This window comes from Pseudophryne corroboree, chromosome 4 (genome assembly GCF_028390025.1).
Source record: "Pseudophryne corroboree isolate aPseCor3 chromosome 4, aPseCor3.hap2, whole genome shotgun sequence".
NCBI lineage: Eukaryota > Metazoa > Chordata > Amphibia > Anura > Myobatrachidae > Pseudophryne > Pseudophryne corroboree.
Window position 1 is genome coordinate 292212953 of NC_086447.1, and position 9132 is coordinate 292222084.

A 9132-nucleotide genomic window follows, 5' to 3' on the forward strand; every position below is an offset into this window, starting at 1 on the left:
CAACATTTTTGTTCTCCATATTTTAATAGGCACAACTAAAAGGCACCTCAGGTAAACAATGGAGATGGATGGATACTAGTATACAATTATGGATGGACTGCCGAGTGCCGACACAGAGGTAGCTACAGCCGTGGACTACCGTACTGTACTGTGTCTGCTGCTAATATAGACTGGATGATAATGAGATGTAGTATGTATAAAGAAGAAAGAAAAAAAAAAACCACGGGTAGGTGGTATACAATTATGGATGGACTGCCGAGTGCCGACACAGAGGTAGCTACAGCCGTGGACTACCGTACTGTGTCTGCTGCTAATATAGACTGGTTGATAAAGAGATGTAGTATGTATGTATAAATAAGAAAGAAAAAAAAACCACGGGTAGGTGGTATACAATTATGGACGGACTGCCGAGTGCCGACACAGAGGTAGCTACAGCCATGGACTACCGTACTGTGTCTGCTGCTAATATAGACTGGTTGATAAAGAGATGTAGTATGTATGTATAAAGAAGAAAGAAAAAAAGCCACGGGTAGGTGGTATACAATTATGGATGGACTGCCGAGTGCCGACACAGAGGTAGCTACAGCCGTGGACTACCGTACTGTGTCTGCTGCTAATATAGACTGGTTGATAAAGAGATGTAGTATGTATGTATAAAGAAGAAAGAAAAAAAAACCACGGGTAGGTGGTATACAATTATGGATGGACTGCCGAGTGCCGACACAGAGGTAGCTACAGCCGTGGACTACCGTACTGAACTGTGTCTGCTGCTAATATAGACTGGATGATAATGAGATGTAGTATGTATAAAGAAGAAAGAAAAAAAAAACACGGGTAGGTGGTATACAATTATGGATGGACTGCCGAGTGCCGACACAGAGGTAGCTACAGCCGTGGACTACCGTACTGTGTCTGCTGCTAATATAGACTGGTTGATAATGAGATGTAGTATGTATAAAGAAGAAAGAAAAAAAAAACCACGGGTAGGTGGTATACAATTATGGACGGACTGCCGAGTGCCGACACAGAGGTAGCTACAGCCGTGGACTACCGTACTGTACTGTGTCTGCTGCTAATATAGACTGGATGATAATGAGATGTAGTATGTATAAAGAAGAAAGAAAAAAAAAACCACGGGTAGGTGGTATACAATTATGGATGGACTGCCGAGTGCCGACACAGAGGTAGCTACAGCCGTGAACTACCGTACTGTGTCTGCTGCGACTGGATGATAAATAATGATATAAAAAATATATATATATCACTACTGCAGCCGGACAGGTATATATTATATAATGACGGACCTGCTGGACACTGTCTGTCAGCAGAATGAGTTTTTTATTTTATAGAATAAAAAAACACCACACAAGTCACACGACGTGTGTTTAACTTTTACAGGCAGACATTCACAATACAATATAGTATACTATATACTGGTGGTCAGGTCACTGGTCAGTCACACTGGCAGTGGCACTCCTGCAGAAAAAAAGTGTGCACTGTTTAATTTTAATATGTACTCCTGGCTCCTGCTATAACCTAACTGCTCCCCAGTCTCCCCCACAATTAAGCTGTGTGAGCACAGTCAGATATTATACATAGATGATGCAGCGGCACACTGGGCTGAGCACAGATATGGTATGTGACTGAGTCACTGTGTATCGTTTTTTCAGGCAGAGAACGGATTATATTAAATAATATAAAACTGCACTGGTGGTCACTGGTCAGTCACTAGTATAACTAACTAATACTATCAGCAAAATTCTGCACTCTCTGTCTGAGTACTCCTCCTAAGCTCCAGTAAATGAAGTGTCACTGTCTCACTCTGTCACTAGTATAACTAACTAATACTATCAGCAAAATTCTGCACTCTCTGTCTGAGTACTCCTCCTAAGCTCCAGTAAATGAAGTGTCACTGTCTCACTCTCACTCTCCTATCTATTTCTTCTCTAAACGGAGAGGACGCCAGCCACGTCCTCTCACTATCAATCTCAATGCACGTGTAAAATGGCGGCGACGCGCGGCTCCTTATATAGAATCCGAGTCTCGCGATAGAATCCGAGCCTCGCGAGAATCCGACAGCGTCATGATGACGTTCGGGCGCGCTCGGGTTAACCGAGCAAGGCGGGAAGATCCGAGTCGCTCGGATCCGTGTAAAAAAAGCTGAAGTTCGGGCGGGTTCGGATTCCGAGGAACCGAACCCGCTCATCACTAGTCCCCACACTCAGAATCAGAATCAGAATCAGCTTTATTGGCCATGTGTACTCACGTACACTAGGAATTCTTTTTGGTACAATGCATCGCCAAGCAGCAACATGAAGGGGGAATACATAGCATACGAAGGGGGAAGAACATAGCATACATTACACACATTACACGTATGAGTTGATACTGCACATTGCAACTGTACAATAGACTCAACATATTAGACATATTATACATGTAGGACTAAACACAAAGGCTGCTTGGCAGAGCAGCACCGAGGCAGCCATCCGCGGAGCCAACTAGAACTCAAACAATGCACATAATACAGAAGATTTAAGTATTACATCAAAAGATAAACCACACAGACAATAAAGACAGAAAGCATAATGCAGGGTTGGTGTAAGCATTTTGGGTAATAACCTCCAGGGGTTGTGTATTCCACCCTCACAAGGTACCAGGTGCGGCAGCCATCTTAGGCGCTCTGCGTAGGATTACCCAGGGTGGAATAGTCCACCCCTAGAAGAGAACACAAAACGGGGAGATTGCAGAGTCCTTAGGTTCAGAGTAGGGTTCCAGTAAAACCATCAGGTCCATGTATTTTTCATCCCATCCACAAGTTTACCAGATAAGGCAGCCATGTTGGGCGCACTACGAAGGTTACACAGTGGGAGATGAGCCATACAAGGGCCAAATGCATTCACGGGAAAACTGACACGAGTGTAGGAGTATGCTATACCCTGCATGGAAAGATCCAAATGAAGCACACCCTGCCCATGGAGGAACCATCCGAGGCAGCCATGTGAGGCACACTGTGTAGGTTACTGTTGGCAGGGTGTGCAACCAATGGAGGTACACATTACAGGAATAGCACACAGTGGGGGGAAAGTACCCTGTAAGAAGAAAGAAGAGAAAGACACATTTGCAGGAACACATACCTGTCCCCACACTCACTACAGATGCCACACTCACACAGAGTCCTGCCCCACACTAACTACAGATGCCACACACATACACACCTGTCCCCTCACTCACTACAGACGCCACACACACACACCTGTCCCCACACTCACTACAGATGACACACACACCTGTCCCCACACTCACTACAGATGACACACACACCTGTCCCCACACTCACTACAGATGACACACACACCTGTCCCCACACTCACTACAGATGACACACACTCGCACAGTCATGTCCCCACACTCACGACAGAAGCCACACACACACACACACACACACACACACACACACACACACACACACAGTCCTGTCCCCACACTCACTACAGATGCCACACACACACACACACACACACACACACACACACACACACGCGCACACACAGTCCTGTCCCTGCACTAACTACAGATGCCACAAACACTCACACATGCAGAGTCCTGTCCCCACACTGGCTGTTAATCACCCCGGTCACTGTGCATGCTGCTGCTGGCACTTCAGGTCCTACACAACCCACTGTTCAGCTCTGATCTTCCTGCACTTCCTGGATTGGTCACATGACCAATCCGTGCTGTCCATCAGAGCTCAGGCACGCCCCAACTGGGAGGCATGCCTCCCATTTCCCTGTTCTATGCGGTCTGATTGGCCGCTGTGTAACCCAGCTGCTGCTGCCTCATCTCTTTCTCCCTCTGCAATTGAAAGAAGCACTGTAAATTTAGTAAGTTTTATCTATAAAAATTATTGCATTAATACAAAGAAGATGCTTATAAGTTATAAATATCTTCTTTGTTTTATTCTAATCATTGTTATAGTGAGTATGATAGGAAGTATGACAGGTGAGGCTCTGCCTCCCCTGACGGCACGTCCCTGTTATTAACCTCAATAACATTAATTTCCACTCAGCGTAATCATCATAATTTGGAGGAAATATGAGGTATCATAAATTATTGTTAACATCCATGTACAGATCTATAGGAACCATTTGGTCTCAAATTCGACGTTAAGGCCCCCCGAATTTGGGGCCTTAAAAGTATGTTTACTCACTATTTATAATCATACTTTATATTCCTGACTAATGAGTATTGAAGAACTATAATTACAAATTCAATGTGGGTTTGTTGTACAAGTTTATGATATAAGATTATGATGCTTGTCTTTCTTCTTTTTTCTGATAATACCAATGGGCTATAATAACAAAGTGGGTGCGCTACATCCTTGCATCTCACACTTTAGATGCATAAGAAAAGATAGCGATGCATTCCACGGCCTCTGGATTCGCTTCCTTATTTGCATTTCAAAGACCGGAAATACGTCACCGCCACTTCCTGTCCGGCCGGAGCTTCAGACAAACGGAGCCTGCGAACCACGGGGGGAGTATTAGACCTCCTGAGATAGGGTGTTTACATTCCGGAGACATTATCTGATGTGTGAGGACTGACTTTTGAAAGATCAAGTGCCTATTGTGACCTGTAAGTCAGGGAAATTCGTTGGATAAAAAAAAGTGCGGTTGAAATGGTAACCGAGGACATTCTGTGACGTTAGATCCGTAATGCATTATGGGAATGAATATGTTGCATTACGGGGGCTTAAGTTGGAGGGAATATGTGGTTCTGAATCAGACGGAATAGGTCAGTTAGGATATTGATTGTTTAGGAAGTTTTGGGATTTATGGGTTCAGTATGCATTTTGGATTATACCTAATTTATGAAATATGTAATTTTAAGAAGCTGTTTTGTGGTTTATGAATTTTGGATGGGTTGATTCCCATGTGTATGAAATTCTCTCTGTAATAAGAGTGTATTTTATTGTTGTGTTTATGTGTATATGGCTTTTTTAAATAAGTGAATTCTGGTTGGTTAATTAAAGACATGTGACCAAGCCAGGGGGAATAAGATGACCGGCAGGGTCCATTACTACCCCACACCTTGAGGAAGGAACATTCCGAAACGCGTCGGTGAAATTCGGCACTTTCCATAGGTCAGACAGCGTCACTCACCAGGTGAAATTGGTAAAGATTTGTATGCCATCTTTTTGGATATATAACGTCTTTTCCATACTGTACCATCCCCTTCTTCGACCCCCCCATCTTGTTCATCTGAGGGGTGTGTGGTGTAGTAGACTCTGCCGATTGAGAATATTTTATGTTCATGTGACCTATGGTATGGTGGATTATACATTTTTATATTTTTATGTAAATAAATTGGTTTATACCCAAAATTGCACGGACTATCTTTTTGGTGTACTCTACAAATCCTGAAAGGTGAATAGCCGGACCGAATTTAGTCTAGTCCTGGTGAAGGAGTACAAGAAAGATACCTTTTGATGCACATAGGGCATTTACGGAAGGTAAGCCATATACCAATGAGTTTAGAAGAGATTTTATAGATGTCATGAACTTTGAAGATTTTAAAGAAACCTTGATGTGTACATAGGGCATTGCCTAAAGGTCAGTTGAATATATTCTTCTCTTTCTCTTGAGGATTGACATTGTTGAAGTCCGACAGAAAGGGATTCGTATATACTTATAAAAACAGCGCTTGGGAGCCGTTCTATTTTTCTGGTTGTGTATTGTTTCAAGGAATGGTGATCCTTGGGAGTGGTGACCCGAGTTGCAGTTTTTTGGGCGCAAGTTATTTTTATCAATTTTTTGTATTGGTTCTTATATATATATCATGGTTGTGAATGCCTTCAGTGACTGTTACTATATATTCCCTATCTTTGTAATCCCAGATCTACTTCAACTGAGATATACACCTCCATATGTCAGACCAGATTGAGTTCACTATCTATGCCGTTAAAGGGGTAATCCTTATTTGTTTGGCTAAACAGTGTAGGCAGGGTAAAAGTACAAGGATATGGCAATCCCAATTTTTTATATTAAGCGTCCCACATACACCCCAGTCCTTAGTGATCTTAATTTATCTGACTGGAAATATAGGAGAGATTGCTTATTTGTGATGGTATATCAATCCCATTTTTAATATAGAACAAACATACTGAGCATTGCTCAAGATACAAAATAGGGGTTCATACCTGTGGGTGTATGGAGATGATTCACATACACACACAATATACAAATATATGTTGAGTGTGCAGATACCCAGTCTTTCCATCAAGGAGTGGCACTGCAGTGGCAGACAGAATGGCAGTTTTAAAAACTTGGCCCCAAAGAGCACATAATGCAAAGAAAAAAAAAGAGGTGCAACGAGGTCGCTGGATGACTAAGCTAAGCAACACAAGTGGGAGGCACAAACACCTTGCCCATCTAGGAGTGGCACTGCAGAGTTAGACAGGATGGCAGTTTTAAAAACTTATCCCCAAAAAGCACATAATGCAAAGAAAAAAAGAGGTGCAAGATGGAATTGTCTTGGGCCCTCCCACCCACCCGGGACCTCCCACCCTCCCTTATGTTGTTTAAACAGGACATGCACAGTTTAATAAACCCATAATTTCAGTGACAGGTGGTCCCCCTGAAAAAAATCTCGCCAAGTTCTCCGAATCATAGCTAGCTACAAACATACCACCTCCTTCTTTGATGACTTTTCACATTATGAGAAGAGGCAAGAGGAAGAGGACAGCGTCAAGAAGATGATTAAAAATTAGAGAGGCACACGCAATCAGCAACAACATACAGGCTTTCACCTCCACTCCTATATTGGTGTGGAACAGAAAGGACTTCAACCAAGCAAATATATAATTATTAATTACCACATTACTGGACAAACTGAAAAACTAGGAGCCAAAGCATTCCAAAATTGTACCCCCTTCTCCATGTTCAGGGATTAACATAATCTTGGCTATGTGGTGAAAAGGTAGATCGTGAGGGAGCTGGCGCTACTATTAGGGAAGGTGGGTTGGAGAAACCAAGTGAATGATACTTAGCTAATGAACGAGTTGAAAGTCCTTGACACTCCAATGATTCAACTCCGAAATGTTCATAGACATATGAAAAATAGAATACACCACAATGTGTTGTAACGTCTTAATCACAAAAATATACAATCTTTAAATAAATATATATGGTTGGTTTCAATATCTTGGGTATCAACAAATTATTGTACAGAGGTGCCAATTGGGCAGTATAGATAAATTATTTAAATGAGGATTTCTTTTATAAATGGATAATCGTGATTTGTGGACAGCTAAAAACACCACTAAACACACCTAACTCACAAAAAGAAAGGCGTGTTCCCACACATCAAGGTATCTTTCAACTTTTATGTGTTCGTACCAAAGACTCACAGTATTGGGTGCTGGTGTTCATCTATAAAGGTATCTTTGCTTGAGATATCGACGAATCCGAAATATTCTTATCCTCACAGCTTTTCATGGGCCGTTCAAGTATATATGCAAAACATGAAAACAGCAGACCAATTTGTAGATGGGTTGAGAGGGATTATCTTTCTCAATACTGATTTAGCTTAGTTGTCGATTAATGGTAAAGCACAGCATACCTTACTTACAGTGAAATTAGGTATGTTGCCCATATAGAGGTATCTTTATCCACAAAAATATATATTTTTCTCAAATGACGTGGAGATGATACAAAAAATTTAAACAGTCTACACACCTAACTTACACGGGTCTAGGTGTGTGAATTCATGTAGTAGATGGATTCCGACCTATTGCTCACAATTAAAGTAGCGGTGGTCCACTCATAAAGGTATCTTTTCCAATAGACACAAAATTCCGCATGTGATATGCATAATCCTGAAAAAAAATTATTACAGTTAAAATACATAAGATAAAAAGACTAAAAGCATTGTGTGAAAGATGAATGGAGAGAGACTGCGCTCACTGGGATGAGGGGTTAGTGCTGCTAGGCCTAGAGGTGTCCTACCTCCGTATTAGTGTTAAGCAATGGTAAGGTCAGCGCACTTAGGGGAGAGAAGGAATGTAAAAGAAAGGGTGAAGATGGAAAGGGATGGAGAAAAAGGGATGAAAGAAATTGGGAAGGAAGTAAAGTGACAATTTAAATGTGTAATGGTATTCAAAAATGACCATCTGTGGTAATTTAAATGATATTTATTATGGTGGTGTGTTCCCACTGTCAGGTGTGTCATGCAGACCACCCTTTTCGGTGTACCCTCCTGAATGGTACACTTCTGCTCAAATGAGAGTAGTAGGTAAAAATATGTGCGTCTCCGTAAATCTGGCACAATGTCCTTGTGTCAGTGTTATGTCCTTAATGAGTTCTAATGTTCAGAGGTCCCTTGCGGGATGAATGTCAGGTATGCCCAAGGGTGCACTTTTACCATAGGTATGGTACCACCTATGTGGCTCTGAAAATAGGTTTGCGTCAGTTGTGGTGGGTGTGTGACAGTTTGCGGCGTCCCGCCTGTCAGACCTCCCTGTGTGCCCCAATTGAGGGACTGGGGGTACGGGCTTAGATCTTACACTTACCGCCGGGGGTGCGTTCCGCGCACCTGTGCCGGCTCAGCTTCCGTTCCCGAGTCCTCCGGTGTCCTTTGCTGTCCAGGCCGTCTCGTCTCGGTCCCCGTGGTCAGTCAGCGGCCGCCGCTTTCCTCCTTCCTCCTCCGGGTCCCGTCTGTGACTTCCTGCTTTGCCGCTCACGTGATGTGTCACGTGAGTGGGAGTGTTCAATTAGCCCCTGTTGCTCGGGGTTCCCTCTCTCCAGCCGGGGAGAGGTGTCTGTAAAGTGCAGTGTATAGTGAGACAAGTCCTCCAACGCGTTTCAGCAATCTGCCTTTTTCTAGGATTACAAGTCTTGAGTCCTTAGATCATTATATGCTTGTTACATGGCAATGATTGGTTCCCAATGTGTGTGCACGCCCCCTTATGTTAATGGACAGTATTAAATGAGCGGCTTTCTCTAGTGTTAATAAGAAGAGACGTCCTGTTTGTCCCTAATTGGGATGTCTAATACCACTGATTTTTTACTAATCCTGAGTAATACATGGTGTGGAAAGAGATGAGGGATTATGTATGATAGAACTGTCAGTGCA